At 41.6% G+C, this 20499-nt stretch overlaps 1 long non-coding RNA gene across 1 annotated transcript in view; it reads left to right on the plus strand.

Annotated features, from left to right (window-relative positions):
• The first annotated feature begins 1203 nt into the window (after positions 1-1203).
• LOC140709765 (uncharacterized) overlaps positions 1204-20499 on the plus strand; it is a 32429-nt gene continuing 13133 nt past the window's right edge. Inside the window, exon 1 of the long non-coding RNA XR_012090487.1 lies at positions 1204-1232. This is a non-coding gene — a long non-coding RNA (uncharacterized lncRNA). The remainder of the gene's footprint in view (positions 1233-20499) is intronic.

The following is a 20499-nucleotide window of genomic DNA, read 5'->3' on the forward strand; positions in this document are numbered from 1 at the left end:
TTTAAATTCTCTACTGATTGAGAAAACTCAAAAACAATCAAAAACTCCAATAGAGCCTACAGTACTTTCAAATGACTGTGTATTTTAATTATAGCATTTGCATACATCTGAGTTTATTTCTCTATGCTGTACGCTAAGTTTACGGGCAGGCTTGGTGCACAGATGGTTTCGCCCACCCGTTGCACAGGGGAAGCCCCCCAAGCGCCCAGGCTCGGAGGCCCAAGGCCCGGCAGCTGCTGCGGTGGACTTAGAGGCAGCAGGTCCTGCTTCTACCCCAAACGTTCAATGTAGTCGGATTCCCCGGGACAGCAGGGCAGCCTGCGTACACATCGCCGGGGCATCGCAGGACACCTGCTGCCCCCTATCGGTGGTGAGAACAATAACCAGAACCCTTTTGGAATCAACTGGAAGAGGCCTTTTGAAAAAAAGAATATTCCAGGACTACGCAGTAGCCAGAAGACTAACAGCCTGGGTTTCCGCAGTCAGCTCCGACTGCCTCGTTTTAATGCAGGTTTTCCAAAGTGAAGGAGAGCATGCTGGATCGAAGAGGAATCTGACACTGCTTCGGTGAAGGCGGGGGTTGGGGAGGGGGCTGTTGAAGGGGTTCAAGATACACCCAAGGGTCTATTCGTTTTCCACCTCCCTATTCAGCAGCCCATCTCGTCCTTATGCAAAGCACTTGCCTTCACCCAGGATGGGGACACACATCAGAGCACGGTGTGGTGTTTTCCCAAGCCCCCGAGGCACCTGTCCCCTCACATTACACCTTGAGCAGAGTCCAGTGACCTCTGCTGCAGAGGCGACAAAGGCTCCCTGAGAAGCCGGCCTCATTGGTGTCCAAGAATGGATTACAAACAGCGTGTTACTCCTGTGGTCCCTTTAATAAACAGGAATATGCTTCAGAAAAGCAAAAATAAATGTCGATAAGTAAAAGGAAGCTATCGGCTACCCCGTTACCTCTGATGCCCGTGTATGTGAAATTTTCTTCTAAGACCGAGCATTAACATTTGCTTCCACTTGGAAATAGCCAAGATTGCCAACAGGCTGGGAACGTGTGTGTGTGTGTGTGTGTGTGTGTGTGTGTGTTTTGCTACATACTCTGGGATTTCTAATTTTATTTTCATCGCTTTCTCCCCGCTTATTACTACCCCCCACCCCAATACACACACACTTGGCAGTATCCTAACTTGTTCACTCTTGTCCACACTTGTCTTGGCGCTCTGGAGAAGAAGGTAAGAATAGATAGATGAACGAAGGTGTGTGGAAGAAAGGAGGGAGGGGAGGAGGCAGAGTCGGCTTCTGCACTAGACTGTGCTTGTTAGAACAGGAATAGTGGCGGGGTGTCTTCGAGAGGATAACGGAAATGCCCCACCACACGCCCACAGCGCAAGTGCCGGCGTCCCCAGTCGGCCGGTGGCAGCAGCAGAACCGGGGTCCACTTGGCCCCTCAGGGGCTCTCGCCCGTCCGCTCTGGGCGTCCGGCTGTCCAGTTTCGCTGCGAATCTGGGAGAGGAAGGAGGCTCAGCTGGCTCCGTTCTCCCTCCCAGTCCGCTGTGGCGGCGGCCCCTGGCCAGGGCCCAGCCAACTCCCCGCTCTTGGGCGGCTGCAGGTGCCCAGTGGCCCATCCCCAGCGGGGGCGAAACGCCGAGCTGGCCGAACCTTCCCCAAGTCCAGCTCGGAGTGCGTCTCAGTCGAACGGCAGAGGCCCCTGGGCCCGGGCGCTCCGGGTTCCCGCGGCCTGTGGGCGCGGCGCACAAGGGCGCGGGCGGGCGGCGGCAGCTCCCAGGCGGAAGGCGCGGCGGGGCCACGGTCACCGCTGCCGCCGGGGCTCGGGCGGAAGCGCGGGCTCCGGGGGGAGGGGCTGCCGCGCCCCGCCAAGGCCCAGGGATCCCGGCCCCGAGCGGCTGCCGTCCGTGCAGCAGCGGTCCCCGGGCAGCCCTTACCCTCGCCGGGCAGGGATGAGCCCTGCTCAGGTTCAGCCCCAACCCCGCGCGCGGCGGGGCGAGGCCGAAGCTCACGCAGGTCCGCCCGGCTGTGCGTCTTTCACTCGCACACACAGAGCCCCCTGCCAGGCGCGCAGGCCCCGGCTACGAAGCCGGCTGCTCCGCCGTCTGCCACCTCCAGGACCCAGAGCCGCCAGCCCCGGGCTCCCGGCAAGCTGTGACTTCCCGGATGGGGCCATGCTTTTCTTCCAGGACAATCGGGACTCCTCCCCTCCCAACGATCTTTCTAGGAGGCCACCTCCAGAGACTGCGAGGCGATTTCCTCCTTGCCGGTACCAAACTGTAACTCCTCTCGCTACAGAAGCCGAGAACCAAACGCTATTTGGCGAGGGACCACCACCACCCAGAAAAACACACGGTTCAGGGTGCGTGGATTGTTTGCATCAGCGAGTTCATGGCGAATAGAAGTTCTCTTTCTATTTTTGATAGCCCTGATTTTCAAGCGTTTTAAAAGTTACGTTGTTCTGTTTTCTGCTTGGTCAACAACACGGAAAATAGAATACTGCTTTTTTGTGATTCAAAATCAATTGTAATTACAATGACTTTGAGAATTTCAGGCATCTTGTGAGATAAAATGGAGATGCGCACCTAGGTGAGAGTCACTGGAGTGGATTACGTAGTGGCCGGCTGGATCCGGCTAACAGTCTCTGAGGCTCATTCCCTTCCGTTCTCAGCTCGCCCACTCCAGTAGGACTTTCATCTTTAAATTACTTTTTAATTATCATGAGGCTCTCAGTCTAAGAAAGCAAAGATTGAGCGCCACATTTAAGCAGTTCTGTCAAACTAGCTTTACCTTTCTTGGGGAAGTAATTCCTGGGCTAATAATTTCAGATCTAAGAACAAAAGAAGTTGCTAAACAAACAAAAAACAAAAAAACAAACAAACAAAAAAACGCAAACTTTTATTTACGCAACAGATACTTATGGAGCGTCTACCTTGCACCAAATACGCACACACGAGCGCGCGCACACACACATACATGAATACTGTGGACTATACAAATAACATATAACATCTGTTGAATGATTAATATGTGACAGGCAATATACTTGCTATTTAAAAAGCATTCTATCATTTTAGCCTTCCGGGGACATATGAAGTAGAGATACTGTCATCCCTGCTTTACCTTTGAGAAAAATACAAGTCATGAAGTAACTTACTGTAGGTCACCCAGTTAATAAGTGGCAGGACAGGACATTACAGTTTTACGCCCAGTCTGATACAGATACCTCAGCCCAACCTCTACACTGTCCTCCAGTCAGATCTGGGAATCTGTATATTTTGGAGCCACCTTACGTGAAAGTGATAAAAGTCGAACTTGAAAAGCCTTGACATAATCAAACTTCCTCATTTTCCTGATCAGAAACCTTCCTCATTTTCCTGATCAGAAAACAAACTCAAAGAAGCAATTTTTCTGGAAACACACAATTGCAGAAAAAGATCCAGAGAGGCTGTTCCTGGATTCTTGGCTAAGGTCCTTTCTACTATCCAGACTACATTGGCTCAGGAGGAGTTAAAGAAGGTAAATAATTCAACAGTTACAAAAAGTGTACAGTCAATTCTTGATTATCCTTAGTTTTCTCTTCAAATTGCTTGCCTTCTGGATTTTTGACTGTTAATCTAGTTTCTCTCCCAGAGGGAGAGAGAAACCATGTGAAACTCAATTATTTCATTTCTGCTAATGTTACCTGGTAAGAACGCTAATATTAAAAAAGAAAATGAGGGCCGGGCATGGTGGCTCATGCTTGTAATCCCAGCACTTTGGGAGGCAAGGCAGGAGGACAGTAGAAGTTCAAGACCAGCCTGAGCAACATAAGACAATCCATCACCCCCACCCCTGCCATCCCCACCCCTACCCCTACCCTATCTCTACACAAAGAAAAAAAAACAAAATGGGCATGATAGTGTATCCTGTAGTCCTAGCCCCTCAGGAGGCTGAGGTGGGAGGATCACTTGAACCTGTAAATTCATGGCTGCAGTGAGCCAGGATCATGCCTCTGCACTCTAGCCTGGGTGTGGTGGTGTGCACCTGTAGTCCAGCTATTCAGGAGGCTGAGATGCGAGGGCTGCTTGAGCCCAGGAGGTCAAGGCTGCAGTGAGCCATAGTGCACCACTGCATACCAGCCTGGGCAACAGAGAGACCGTCTTTCAAAAGATAGAAAGAGAGAGAGAAAGAGAAACATGGTACTGTCTTTTCTCAACAATTCTGAGCAAATTATTTCCTTTACTTAAAATCATTTGCGGATCCCCTATCCATTCTGCAGGATAAAATTAAAATTAGACTTATGAAGAAGGCAGATAAAATATTACATGATATTACCACTGACTACTTTTCCTTACCCACAACTCTGCCTCTCATTGAACTTTGAGCAATACTAAACAGGATGTAGTCCTCTGAACATATGATGCTGTCCCCTGCATTATGTTCTTGCGTTATTCCCATCTTCTGGCTGACCTTCCTTCTCCACCTGTCTCTTGGAAAATGTCATTCATTTCCCAAAACCCTGCTCAGACAGCACCACACATGTGAACTTTCCTGACCCTCTACTACCTCCCACAGAGCAATAACCTTGCGCTTGTGCAGCAGGCCTCTTCTGTTCCTTACGTAGTCTCTATTATGGCTCTTAATCTGTATAATGAGTTTTTTCCATATCCTTAATCTGTATAATGAGGTTTTCCATATCCTTCTCTTCTCACTAGAGCTCCTGAGGAATCTGTCTATATAAACTTAGTTTAGTGTATCTGAAAACTTAGGAAAGATGCTAAACTTATTTTAAATAGAATGTTACATTTTCAAATAATATCTTCAGTATGTTTAAAGCTATATGTCCATTTGTCATCTACTACAGAATGTCAGAAAAATCTGAAAACAGAGGAAAACACAGTGTATTTATTATACTTTTTCACATTAACCCATTACTTTAAATTTAGAGGTATTTAAACTTCTGGAAACTTTTCTGGAGGCTGAGGAAAAACATACTAAGCAGATTTGAAAATGTAACTAAAATACTGTTTAAATGTAAGTATGCACTGTTTCCTGACTTTCGGACACCTTGTAATCCCGGGACCTAACACTATGTCCCAGTTTCCAACACTCAGAATCTGTTGAATTCTTCTAAATTGAACTGAGCAACTACTTTAAATATCCATTGATCCAGGGCCTTTCAGTTCTAGCTCATCACAGTTCAACCTTCTGTCACTCCTTTTGGTGAGCTCATATCAGCTTTAGTCACTTTGTCAATCAACCCCTATATTTGCTCTTTCCATTTGTATTAATGCTTTTAGCTAAATTATAATTATATGTATGCTGTTTACATTTATTAGGGAAGGAGGTCCCTAAATTTTTCCCCATTAGTGACAGTACAAGTTTTTGAGGGTTAGAGACAATTAATGGAGAAATGGAGTAGATAAGGCCTTCGAAACAGCTCCTGGATCATTCATTCATTTATTCAACAAATATTTTTTCAGCATCCATTATGTGTCAGACTCTGAGCCAGGGAATGGCCTCCCAGACTTGTAGAGGAGTCCTGTTTTATCCAACATCCCCACTTGTACTTGTTGCACAGTTTCATACTGCTGGAAGTTTATGAGTGGGCAAATGCTTTCTGCACCATCTGGGACCATGAGGGTGTGCCAAGACTAGCCACTTAAAGATTTTGATTGAATACATTTTCCATGTCAGTTCAACTCTTTAGTGAATAAAGAACATTGTGTATATTTATGCAAAATTCAAAAGGTAATTGATAAATATTTACAGAACCTCCGGAGCACAAATAGGTATACCCATGGAACACTTCCCTGACAAATGGTCTCAAGTTAACAAACTGATCTCATATGATAAGGAATCTGCATCTCTAGAAGGGTTTATTTCACATTTAATATAATAATACCATGACTATCTTATATGTCTATTTAGATATATTAGTAATGTTTACATGCTCACCACAGGTAATTAGAAAGATTGCCTGTGAGATAATAGGTACAGTTTAATATACTTTTTAATATCATTAAAGTAGACTTCATATATCACTAGGGAGGAGAATCTAGAACTCTAGACTCTTCCATTCTAAGGAAAGCAATGGGAAATATAGCAAGCTATGGAGAATTAATGAAGTCTGTAGTTCAGAGAAGAGATTATATTCTCCAACAAAAATACTTTGGGAACTTTTGGCTGAAGATACATTTCTTAGAGTACAGATTTGAGAAATAAGGGATATAAAAATATCATTTTTTGGAAATGTAGTTTTATTTTTTTTTAATCCTCAGTGACACTCAGGTTGTGTCTCAATTTGCAAAGCAACCAAAAATATCCAGTCGATTATCTGAGTAATTTAGTCCCCTAGATAAATTGCTTGAATTACCTCAATAGTTATCACCATTATAATTGTATTAATTTAAATGAGGAGAGGTAACACAATATATTGGAAATATTTGGAGCCAGATGATTTGGATTCAAATCCTGACTCTTCAGTTTATCAGCTCTATGACCTTGCATCACTTCTTTCCTTTTGTGATACAGGTATATCTCTACTGCCCTGTCTACCATTAGGGGGATACTGTGAGAATCAAATGAGTTACTGGATGTGAAACTGCACTGTGAAACGCACAGCACTGCATATGTGTTTCTGATGTAGGTCACACAATTTTCAATTAAGAGAAATATTCCTTGAAATTTAATAAAAGGAATATCCAAATTGATTCTTGGAATCACTCACAGAATGGAATTTTCTGAATTAGATAGCAAGAAACCACTTTCTCAAATATTTGTCCATTTTGTTTTGCTTTGTATTTGATCAGGAAAGTGAGTTCTGATACTGCTAGAGCTGCCAAACAATTTCTACTCTGATTCCTAAACTGATGAGGAAAGCACCAATGCAATGACAAAAAGTATCATTAACTTCTTCTGTCCTTTTACATAATTTATTTTACTATGAGTTTATATTATTTTTAGTAATTTATTTTATTGGATTCATTATTAGGATCTATAATGATAGCTAATAAAATATTTATAAGGGGGAAACGGGAAGATGGAGAGAGCAAAGGCTACAAAGTTGCAATTATGTCTGTTGAATAAGGCTAGAGATCGGATGTTCAGCATGACTATAGTTAATGACATAGTTAATGTAGTTAATGACAACGTATTGTATATAGAACTTTGCTAACAGTAGATTTTAGGTATTCTTAAAAAATGTAACTATGTGAAATAAAGGCTATGTTATTGTCTTTACAGTAAAGTAGTAGTAAAGTAGAATGCATATAAAAATATGATGTACACATATATATACAATTTAAAAATCATTAATTCTGTAGCCATTTGTTCAAACATTTGTGAGTTTATATGAAAGGCAAAGGAGAAAACCAGACACAAAAAAGTCTCCTATTGCTAGATCTTCACATTTGATTTTGAAACCATTTTTCCCTAAGCAAAAAGATGCTACAAATTCATACTTTTAAACTACTGGTACTGTTCAAACTGGAAATGAGAGGAAAATGTATTAATAAAAATAGCTGTATAAGAATTAACTAGCTCATCCTAACTTAAAACAACACCCATTTATTCCAGTTAAGTTTTCTGCTTCATTTCCCACCTCTGCTCTTCCCTGTAAGTTTGGTGATTTGTGATTAAAATGGACATGCTTTTCATCATAATTGCATTAACATGTCCCTATTTTCATCCTACCTCCTAACTACTGCAGTAAACAGGAAAATTACTGCAAAATGAAAATAAAAAAACAACCTATGGGTTTTTTTTTTTTTAATTTATTTTGGGTAAGGAAATGGAAAATTTGAGCATCACTGGCCAAAATAAATTACATACAAATTGTGTGTAAAATTAAGTTCTTTGATTCTTTTAAAATTCTATGACGTTACAATCATCCTGAGTGAGTTACTAAACTAAGCTTCTTTTATTTTTTTTGAAACGAAGTCTCACTCCGTTGAGTGCAGTGGTGCAATCTTGGCTCACTGCAACTTCTGCCTCCCAGGTTCAAGCGATTCTCCTGCCTCAGCCTCCCGAACAGCTGGGACTACAGGCAAGCGCCACCATGCCTCGCTAATTTTTTTATTTTTTTAGTACAGACAGGTTTCACCATATTGGCCAGGCTGGTCTCAAACTCCTGACCTCGTGATCCACCCGCCTCGGCCTCCCAAAGTGCTGGGATTACAGGTGTGAGTCACCGCACCTAGCCCTGAGCTCCTTCCTGACAGGTAAAGAAACCAGGTTTGCGCTGGGCGCAGTGGTTCCCGCCTATAATCTCAGCACTTTGGGAGGCCAATGTGGGTGGATGGCTTTCAACTCAGGAGATCAAGTCCAGCCTGGCCAACATGATGAAACCTCGTCTCTACTAAAAATACAAAAATTAGCTGAGCATAGTGGTGGGCGCCTGTAATCCCAGGTACTTGGGATGCTGAGGCAGGAGAATCACTTGAAACCAGGAGGCGGAGGTTGCAGTGTGCCAAGATTGTGCCACTGCACTCTAGCCTGGGCGACAGAGTGAGACTCCATCTCAAAAAAAAAAAAAAAAAAAAAGGTTTGAGATGATTTTTGATATCTCTGCAGTGGGGAGGGTAGAATAAGTAACTGGTAACTCCCATCTCTTTGCAAATAAGTGATGTTTGCTGGAGGTTTTCCTAGAAAGGCTGGGAAGTGAGTAATATTCAGTTACAGGGTTGTGAAGGTGTCCAGGGATTTCTACTATGAGTATCTGTATGTGTGCATATGTTAGAGATTCCTCAGAGGCTAATGTTCAAAAACACTAGACAACATCCACTAGAATTATTGACTCTTCAGTATTATGATTGTATTTTCCTGATTAACTTGGTAAATTAAACTGTTCTTAAGTGGACAGAATAAAAGACAGGTACATGTTTACACAAGATTGTTACAGATGACAAAAGAAGGGGTTTCACGAGGAGAGTCAGGTTAGGTAAGACAAGAAAAGAAGGATGAGTAGGCAAACCCTCACAGTGCCTCCACGGCGGCCGTGCTTTTATAACTTTCTTCTATTTCTAATTTTTCTTGCAGACTAGAAGGCCTCATATCTTGCCTTTCCTCAGTTGAGTTCTCAATGCTATTTGAGAGAGATGGCTTTGCCAGCAAGAGTTCCATAGCCACCGTGTGATCTTGAATTCAGCAGTGTGACTAGAGGCTGGAGGCTGGAGTAGATTAACCTGATTATGGACTGGCTTGGAACACGGTGTTCCTGGCCTCAGTGCTTGGGCTTCAGCCTTCTCTCCTGACCCTGAGTGTGTAAATCTGCACAATATATCTTTTAGCACATAAGCTTCCAAAGAATACACAAAATTTCTATTTTACTAACTCTGCAAACACTCTAAAACAGGGCTGTGACTAACTTCTTGCTGTGTTCGGGGCGACTTTTTCTACAGCATATTGACTCATAATTAGTAAAACTGAATAATAGTAAAACTGTTTTCAGCAATTACAGATTAGTAAATGATATTTACAATTTTTCCTAACGAATTCATTTCACAATTCCTGAGCAACCATTACATACCAGGCACTGTTCTAGGCCCTGCAGTTACAGCCAAACAAAACTGACAAAGACCGCAGAAGTAGAATTTACAGTGTGTGAGGTGGTGATAAGTGCTGTGGACAAAAATTAAGCAGGGAAGGGCAATGGGGTGGGGGCTATAATTTGTTAAAAATGGCTTCACTGAGAGGGTGAGTGACCTTTAATTAATGACCTGAAGCAGAGCCAGCTGTGTGCAGCATGGAGCGAGAACAGGGCAGGCAGGGAGAGATTACAAGTGTCCAGCCTGTGAAGCAGGAGTGTGCCTGGTACACACAGAAGAGCAGGGAGACCAGTGTGGCTGAGAGAGGGCTGGGGAGAGGAGAAGGAGATGGGGTCAGAGGTCATGGGTGAATGGCACAGACCAGAAGCACTGCGCTTTGATGCTGTTGTAAGGGCTTGGCCTTGATGCTGGGTGAGATGGAAGGGTTCTGAGCAGAGACGTGACATGAGCTGTCTTCTGTTTTATCAGGGTCACTCTGTCTGCTGTGTTGAAAATAACTAGAAAGGGACAAAGGTGGATGCTGGGAGACAGCAGCTGCTTCTGTGGTCAAGGGAGGGGTGATGGTGGATAATGGCAGCAGTGGAGATGGTGAGGAGTAGCACATGTATTTTGAAGGTAGAGCTGGTGGTATTTCCTGATAACTTTGATAAGGGGTATGAAAGAAAGGGAGGAGTTTAAAAAACAAACCATCAGAAAACCCTAATGGAGCCTGAGCAACTGAAAGGATAGAGTTACCATTACCTGAGTTTTAGGGAAGTCTGTATGAGGAGCAGGTTTGCAGAGGAAAATCAGGGCATTTTAAGTTCAAAATACCCCTATGTGTTCAAACAGAGATGATGGATAGACAATTGGATAGATAAGTCTGGAATTCAGAAGAAAGGTCCCAGCTGGAAATATCCATTAAGAGTTCATTTAAAGTCCTGTAAAGGAGCACAAAGGTGCTATTCAAAATAATTAACAACCAATATAGTAATGATACTAACCAATCAAGGTACTGGAGTGCAGTTCTAAAGGGTGAGGTGTCAACCTTTCAGAAATTAGATCCTGGGAAGGTCTGAGGGTCCCAGAGTGAGGCCAGAGAGGTCAGAGAGGGCACAGGAGAGGGTGAGGAGCAGCTCTCAGCTGGCCCAAATGGCAGCATTTCCATATTTTATCAATAGCATAGCACACCAGGGCACAGCAGGTGAAAATTACCCCCAAAGGAATACAGAACAAGAAGTCTTTCAAGGACTCAGCCATAGGAAGTCCAATATTTAGAGGCTGGGGGAGGAGGACGGCGAGGAGACTGGGCAGAAACAGCCAGTGACAATGGGGGAAATGCCAGTTGTGTGGTGTCCTAGGAGAACGGCGACTATAAGGTCCAGTTGCCTGAGATGGTCCAAGTTGAGGCCTGTGTCTCAGCTGTACGTAGTAGTAGTACCACCCATCTTTCACTCTCAAAAGTATCTTTATTCTGATGATAAATTACCTGGCCTGCCTACATAAAAGCCAAGTGAAAGAAGTGGTGTAAGTAGAAGGAATAATCAAGTATTTAAATGCTGCTCCGAAGACAAGTAAGAGGAGGACCGAGAAATGGTGGCTGCATTTAGTGTTACGGAGGTCGCTGGGACCCTGTCAGAAAACGGCTTTAGTGCTGCGGCAGGCATGAGGACTTGAGGTCAAAGGAAAATAGGAGGAGAGGAACTGGTGACAGTAAATATAGACACATCTATTAAGAAGTTTTGCGGTTTAAACAGCAACAAAAAAAGAGGCAGAAAGTTAACGGTGACTGGTCGGAAATAGGCTAATCAAGACAGGATTTAGGGAGATGGGAAAATTGCAGTATGCTTGCTGACTTGGGGGTACCCTAAAAGAAAGGGGTAAACTGATGCTGAATGAGAAGAAAAGACGGCAGTGTAGTCAGGGCTATGTTAGGACTTCCATGAGCCCTAGGCACTTTTGCCATCATGGGCCCCTTCCTCCATTAAAATATTTTAAATAGTATGCATTATATAAACATGAATAAATTAACATATATTATAGCATTTTCTTTGACCTAGAAGTTCTAACTTTTCTTATGATTTTAAAGGTGCCTGTAAAAGTATCATGAACCCCAGGCACTGTACCTGCCAGCCTGTGGATTCATCTGCCCTCAATGTTGTTAGGTTGGTAAGAAGAGGACGGGATTGGTGCACAAGTGGAGGGCTGGCCTGAGATGCAAGCCCTGGTTGTTCATCCACAGAACAGGACAGAAGGCAGAGTGCGGGGCACAGGTAGGTGGGTGGATACAGTGATGGGAATGGGTGCAAGGTTTTTTTGCGTTTTTTTCTCTTGATTGTTTCTATTTTCTCAATGAAATAGCAAGCATAGTCAAAAGCTGAGAGTGAGGATGGCGGAGGAGGCATGGATGTTTGAGGAGGGAGGAAAAAGTATGAAACAGCCACCGAGGAGTGTGGGAGAGTGAATGGACTGGGAAACATGGCGAAGGATTCCAGGGCAGCAATGAAAGCCCCCTGAGGTGAGGTGAGGAATTTCAATGAGACCAGTCAGCATGAGTTGTGTGTTTTTGCTCCAGCCATATTCAGCTGCTTAGTTGCAGGGGCAGAGTAGGAGGAGAGTTGGAGTCAAGCGGGGATGGAGTTTTGCCAAGTAAGTATGACAAAGCAAGAGGTAGCTGGACAGTAAGGTGTATGCACAATGACTGTAATAATGGGCCATGGAAATTAAGCTGGGTAACGACAGAAGTGGGGATATGAAGAGAGTAGGGATATTGAAATGATAGGAGGTTTGATTGTGGATCTTTGTGAGTCAAAAATAGCTGGAGTTAAGCTGTAGAGGAATTGAATTGGAAAGATGGCTAATGATGGTATGAGAGTGGGATGCCTGAAATTATGGAGGGATGTGCAGTTATTAATAGGAGGCCTACATGTAACACATGAATATTTTTTGTTGTGCAAAAATTCAAATAACCCATTACCTCATACAACCTCCAAATATTAATATAATCACTGTTAAGAATTTGATATGTGGCCAGGCACGGTGGCTCATGCCTGTAATCCCAGAACTTTGGGAGGCTGAGGTGAGCAGATCACGAAGCCAAGAGATGGAGACCATCCTGGCCAACATCCCTACCAAAAATACAAAAAAAAATTAGCCAGGTGTGGTGGCACATGCCTGTAGCCCCAGCTACTCAGGAGGCTAAGGCAGGAGAATCACTTGAACCCAGGAGGCAGAGGTTGCAGTGAGCCGAGATCATGTCACTGCACTACAGCCTGGCGACAGAGCAAGACTCCGTCTCAAAAAAAAAAAAAAAAGAATTTGATATGTGCCAAATATATATTACACACACATACACATACCAACACACACACATTTAATGCCTATATTTAATTTTTTTAACATACAGGGGATTATACTATACTATTAACCCATGCCTTGTTTTTTCATTTAACAATATATTCTGCAACTCTTACGATTGTTTATACAGATCTACCTCTTTCTTTAATGACTTCACTGTTTTAAGTTAAATGAACTTCTAATTGAACTGTCTATGGAATATTCTAGACATATAGATAATAGTGGATGTGATATGAAACTAATGATGCTCAGGCTCTGGGTCCCTCACTCTCACAGGCCTCGTCCAGGGATCCTGATTGGGGGTGAGCAACACATTCCAATGGCCATAGGTTTTTGTAAAATTTATAAAAGTAAAGTATTTCAAATGTGATTAGTTAAGACTAATCTCTTTCCAAATCTCCGCCATGGCACTCTTCCTGTATTGGATGCTGTTGGAGAAGCTGTGAGCATTAAAAGTAAATATTCACTTCTAACAGAATTCTAATGGAATTCATTTAATGGACTTCATTGCTGAATAAGCATACATTGGTTTCATACCTAATTTTGTATTTTTTTAAAGAGGGCTCTTTATAATTGAATAAGCTTCAGGACCTGTAAAACTTAGATCTGCCCTTACAAGTTTAGCAGTTCTTCTTTAAGAGTCCATTTCCTCAATGATGTCTAAATTCCTGGATTCCTAGCTATGTCCTGCTGCCCAAACATTTGTTGCTAAACCATACAGCAAAAGCCTCTTCCCTGCTCCCTCCCCAAAAGCCAGGCGACTTTCACTTTCCTAGAAGTCATGCTCTGGAAACCTAAACCAAATTTTTGTGGCAGCAGTTCTGTACACTAATTAGTATGAAGGTATTAACCCTCAAACTGATTTTACATAGTTATGAAAACATACAAGTAACTCTAATTGTCTCAAATACTCTAATTTAGAGTGTTTATTTCTATCATTATTGCCTTAATTCTGTATCAACATAGATAACCATTAACTCAGAATTTTAGATGTACAAGATTATTTGGAGATCACTTAATCTCATCCTCTCATTTTATAGGTTTGTGAGCTGAGATGCAAAATAGGAGCTATGACTATTTATAATTCTACTGGGAAGGGTAATCATTTCGTAAGGAAAGCTCAGTCCTGAGTTAAGTGTAAGGTGAGAAGATCAAGTGAGGCAGGTCCCAGCTCAGAGACAGAAAGCTGCTAACCACATACTCTTGTAAAATTCAAGCACATTGTTTCTTGCTAACAGACACTAATGACTATAATAAATTAAGGAGGGTTAAGTTAAGCAATAAACAATTACATTGACACAGGGTATAAACTTGTTGTCCTAATTAATGTATTGACCAATAGATCTTTCTAGGCTGAGAACCCTTGTCCTAATTCAGCCATAATACATATGTTCTTTTTTTATGTACTAGAACTGAATCATATTCAATATTTAAATAATAGTTACACAGAGTTAGGTCTTCGAAAAACACAGAGAGGGACTCAGAATAAACCCAAGTTTTGTCACACTTTCCTCTAAGAGTGATGATACTTTGACTTGCCTCATAGTATTATGAAGATTAACAAGATTATGCCTATAAGTATTCTAAGCTCTTTGGATTTAAAAATTGAAGTTGGCTGCCAGTAACATTTTCTTTATGTCTAGTCTGTGTGGCTCATTTTATAATGAGATACAGTTTTAAAGTAAGGAAACTAATCTTGGACAAGCATATCCCATCAAGACTCATGTATCCAAACCTGCTTTGTCCTGCCATGTGGTCACCATGGGAAACTCTGTATTTGTTCTGATGAGGATTCCATTGCTTTTAACATTTCCTGAACTTCTCTTTAGGCACTGATTGGAGTCAGCTTATGAGACACAGGAGAAAAATAGCCTCCTTATTAGGGAAATTATGGAAGTACATAAAGTTCTTTAAAAAAAAGAAAAACTACTACTACTCATTTACAAGGTAACTCAGTACCCTGCAGAGACAAAGTTCTATGCATCTAGCAAAGAAGCAATTGCAGAAGATGACAAATGTCAGGTTAAAATTCCTAAAGGGTTGATATAAGGTTCATCAAAAGTATTTTTAAGCACATCTATGCATATGACATTCTTCTGGAAGATAGGAAGAGGAGCTTTTTAAATATGAAAAGTCAAACATCTAGTTTTCAGTTATTTTGACAGGTCATATGTTGGCCAACAATTTTAGTAAGTGTGAACATCTGTGTAGTATGTTATAATTGTTAAAGAGTTTTTATGTGCATTGGTTTATCTTCACAACAACCCTAAGATATTTCAAAGATAAATAATATTATCACCTTCATCTTACTTATATAAAAATTCAGGCTCACAAAGTTAAAAGAAAGCCCAAGTTGGTACAACTAATAAATGAGTCTGATTTCAGACACACCTTCTTCTAATTTCTCACCCTGAACTCTTTCAACATTTTAATTTTTTTTTTCTTTTTTTTTTTTTGAGACGGAGTCTCACTCTGACACCCATGCTAGAGTTCAGTGGTGCTATCTGGACTCACTGCAACCTTCGCCTCTTGGGTTCAAGTTACAGTGTCAATATTTCTACCTGACTGCCCTCTCTCAGTAGGTTCCTCTCAGTTGTTCTCATTCACAGACCACTCTGTAAATCTCATAACACTTGCTCAGTTTTAAAATTTCAAGTGGATATTTGTTCTATTCCTCTTTATTGCATATCTTTTTCTGTTAGATTGTATGTTCCCTGGGGACATGAGTAATATCTCTTTCATTTACCACTCTTTTTCCAGTCTTTCACCCAAAGCCTGGCCCATAATATGCACTCACAATGTTTTTAGAGTAAATAAATGTTTTTGTCACTCTTTTTTTCCTACCGTGTGGTGCTCGTAGGTTACCTCTCACATTCAGTAAGTGAAAAGTGCCTTTATGCTACCCAGCGGATGTACACACATACCTGTCAGCGTCAGTGTCTCATATCATATGATGATTTCTGGTCCCCACAGCCAGATTTTTCCTAGAGGTTAGCCGAGTATCTAACCATCATCTAGTCATAATAAATGGTATGCTGGGTTGAACAGTGTTCCCCAGAAATTCACGTCCAACCAGAACCTCAGAGTGCAATCTTATTTGGGAATAGGATATTTGCATGTAATTAGTTAAATTAAAATGATATCATACTAAATCAGGGTGTGCCCCAATCCAATAACTAGTGTCCTTGTAAGAGAAGAGAAATACAGGGACACACAGACACAGAAGATGGAATGCCATGTGAAGAGCAGAAATTGGAAAACTGCATCTACAGGGCAAGGAACCCCAAAGGTTCCTGATAACCAGAAGGTAGGAGGAAGGAAGGAAGGATTCTTCCCTAGAGCCTTCAGTGAGGCCATGGCCCTGCTGACACCTTGATTTCAGACTTCTGGCCTCCAGAACCGTGAGACAATAAATTTCTGTTATTCTAAGCCACACAGTTTGTGGTCATTTGTTATGGCAGCTGAGGAGACAAATATCGATGGTGTGTATGGATATTGTAAAACTGAGTTAATGTGCTAGATACACCCTTCCTAGCTAAGCCTCCACTCTAGGTCTACCTTCCACAGTAATTAGCCCTATGAGCCTACTACATAGAGACTGACCACAATGAAAAGAGTTTCAATAACAAGTCCCCAGCCTATCAAATTGTTAATAGGGGTTGACAATTTATTTGTCATCCCTCTCAGGATATTTGCATTTTAATAAGATACTTAGACATTCAATATTCATGGAACCATTTACTCGCTGGGGTGTACTAAGTGCCCACTATGTCAAGAATTGCTGTAGGTCAGCCAGAGAGCTCTTTCAGGACAAAAAAGTAGCCTTCCCTGAATGCTTCAGATCACACCCTAGCAATCATTCAATGAGCTTAATGCACTTATTGGATATTCTGTCTGGGGAATACAATAACATGTATATTTTCTATTGAAGAAGAGGATGCTCTGTCTGGAAAAGTTATTCTCTGTGTGAGCACAGTTTGGGGAGATACAAATGAAGAATCAAGAGGAGGAAAAGCACTCATATGACCAGTCAAGCACGGTTAGGCTAATCAGTGCTGGAGAATTCCACAACACACATTCTCTCGGCTTTACTCCTAGTTCTCTGGCCTCTTCTCTCCACCTCCTTTAAATGTTCATCTCCCTCTGTCCATCCTGCAAATGTTTGTGTTCTTCACCATTTTGTTCATAGGTCTACTATTCTACATACTCTCCTTGAATTTTTGTATCCAGTTCTATTGGTCTCAATTACCATTCAACATATGCTGATGTCTCCCCAATCCAGAACTTCCTCCTAAGCCCCACACCAACTACTTACTAGAGAGCTTCCCCCAGATGTTCTATAAATATCTCAAATTTAACATTTCAAAAACTCAACCCATTGCTTTAACCATCAAATCTATTCTTCTATCATAATCCACCATGTTCGTTACATAAGAAACCAAACTCTAATTGGCTCAATAAGGTTAATATGGTATTTCCATTACTTGTTCAAAATTTAGTTCTTTAGTGCTTTAAGAGCAACCCCAATGCTAGTTTTTTCATGATACTGAGAATACATTTCTGTTTACCCTGTCATTGATCCATATTTCTCCTTTCAGACTACAATCTTAGTTTCAAAAGTCCATCTCCATTTTTTTAAGGCCTTAAGAATTACCTTGGTCTTCTCCAACTCTTTCACAAAAGAGCAGCTGAATTTTCTAACAGTAGAGTTCTGTTACCTAAATTATGACATATCAATATAATAAAAAATCATGTTATAGATGTATATTTACTAATCTAAAAATATTTATGATTTGATATTACAAAAAGCAGGTTTTAAAACTGTACAGAACATGATAACAACTTTTGTTCCACAAAACAAGTATGATCACAATAGCCAGGTAAATATTGCAGACTGGACAATATTTACTTTTACTCTTCCTCAAAACTCCACTAAAATGACAATTCCATAAAGGAAATAAGAGAGAAACTGCAGTTGGCAGCCTTAGAAATGAAGTCAGGGAAGACGCCTCTGAGACAACCATGTGAGAGAAGTCATCTTACGGCTGAGAATGAGCCTCTGTGTGAAGATCTGGAGAGAAGCACACCAGGACTAGGGAATAAGGGCACAGGCCCAGAGCTGGCAAAGGGCTTTTCATTTATGATAAATTAAAACCCAGGAAGAGCCTTCGATGGGTTTTAAATTTGGGAGGGACATGATCTGATTTTTTGTTTTTTCTCTTGCTATGGCAAGAAAATCTATTAGAATTTGGCAAGACTGGCAGTAGAGGACCAATGAGGATTCCATTCCTGTTGTCCAGGTGAAAAATGATGTCATTTGGACTAGGAGGTGGCTGCTGAGATTAAAAAATAGAAATATATTTTGGTGGTATGTTTTGATGATATATTGATATATTTGATGACAGAGATATATTTTGTGATATATCCTATTTGTTCCCTAGGACTTTAACATCCCTATTTGGATGTTAAAATAAGAGAAATCAAGCATGTCATTAGCTTCTGCAATGTGGCAAAGACTGTGCCATCTACTGGGATGATATTTATATACTCAGGATATCTATTATGATTGACTGAGCATCAATGGGATGCCCCTTGTTGGGGGTAGAAAACTACTTAAGAATTACATCATTTATTCTTATGTCTAGATGTTGAGACTACAAATTACGTGCACAAAATTTCCAGTTCAGAGATGAATTATTTGAAAGGAAATTCCTAGTTCTATAAATAACTAAGATACACAGTTTTAAAAGTAGACATAATACTGGCTTCTTAAAAGTGTTTTAACACAATCTGCTTCATTATTTTACAAAGAGAACTTGTTCTTATAAGGCCATGGATTCATTTGCCAAAGGAATCCAGGCCTCTGTGGCAAAGGGATGCACTTATTGACTCTGCTGCTTGAGCCTCGGAGTTAAGTAGACTTAGGAGGGTGGACAGAGTGGTCCTGCCCCAGGCTCAGTGGCTAAAACTGTCAAGGAGGTCCCTGAAATAACTTTGAAGAATGGGCAAGTCTAGGCTGCACTGTAAAGAGTCTCAGTAGTGTGTGACTAAGGCTAGCCAGAGTCACACACTTCCCAGGCTGCACTGTGAAGAGTCTCAATGGTGTGTGACTAAGGCTAGCCATGACGACATAGTGATATACAGAAGGTTTTGCTGTAGTGAATAATGACAGAATATCTGCATGCAAACTAAGAGCTATAATTTCAAAGTCCAAGTCCAGAGCCCCATTTGTGTGCTGACAGGCATTCAGACCAACAAGGGCATGACACAGAATAGACAAGCATCTGTGGGCCTTTGGGCACAGTCTTCAACAGTGACACTAGGTACCAGCCAAGAGCAATAGCAATCCTGAGTTGATTAGTCATTACTGATCCCTTTATACCCTGCACTGGGAGCAGGAATGGCCCTGGCCATCAACCCATCCTCTGCACCAAAAAAGTATATCCCTAGTATTCTTGGGAAATTGGCCTGAAGAGAGGAGAGATGAATTGGCCAGGTAGGTAGAGACAGCTCAAGAGTGATAGTTAGGACTTCCTGCTAATAAGGCACTTAGTGGCTTGAAGATGTTTCACAAATAAATAAGTAAAACATATCTGCTCAGATTTATATTCAAATTTGAAGGGCAAATCATTCAAATGTGTATTCCTTCAAAGTTGTATACATATGAATGACCATATAAGTGCATATATGTTTAATTTCCCCAAACATTAAAAGTTGTTATCTCTGAATGATAAAATATATAATTTTTTATCTTCAAAATTTTCCAAATGTAAAAATGATACGTCAGAAAAAAAAATAATAATGTTAGTTTTTATTCTAAGGAGTGGAGGGCCACAGAGTTTAATATAGTTAGTTGAAAAACTCTGTTTTTTTTTTTTTTTTTTTCTTGCTGAATATCTAAGGCCAGTGTGCTACCCACAGAACCCATCAGGTATGAATTTTAAGGAGTTTCCACATCCTGAGTTCCCCTCCACTCCCAGCCCAAAGACTCCCCAGAACCAGCTGGGTAGAAGCAGACACTAATAGATATCTCAGACAAAGTTGGACCTCTGACCTTATAGAGCAGTAATTACCATCACTTCTTGTGAAAAGTGGGAAGAGCAAGGAGAGTATAGGCTGGAAACGGCTCAGTCATCCCAGGTTACTCAAGAATATGGGTCTTAGTTATTCAGCATGCTATTAAATGTATAGTATGCTTCTTGACTTATTTCAGGAACAATGCTGACTTTCAGATCATTCTGAATGACAGTAGGCTTCTGCTATGATTTGAATGTATTCCCACAAAATTCAGATGTCACAATGTGATTGGGAGGCAGGGCCTTTAAGAGGTGATTAGGTCATGAGGGCTTCTCTCTTGTGAATGGGACTAAGGCCCTTATGAAAGTGGTTTTCAGGTCAGGCACAGTGGCTTGAGCCTGTAATCCCAGTACTTTGGGAGGCAGAGGCGGGCAGATTGCTTGAGGTCAGGAGTTCCAGACAAGCCTAGCCAACATGGTGAAACCCCATCTCTACTAAAAATATAAAAATTAGCCGGGCATGGTGGTGCATGCCTGAAGTCCCAGTTACTCAGGAGGCTAAGACATGCAAATCGCTTGAACCTGGGAGGCAGAGGTTGCAGTGAGCCAAG

The sequence above is a fragment of the Chlorocebus sabaeus genome, chromosome 22 (genome assembly GCF_047675955.1).
Source record: "Chlorocebus sabaeus isolate Y175 chromosome 22, mChlSab1.0.hap1, whole genome shotgun sequence".
In the NCBI taxonomy this organism is placed as follows: Eukaryota; Metazoa; Chordata; class Mammalia; order Primates; family Cercopithecidae; genus Chlorocebus; species Chlorocebus sabaeus.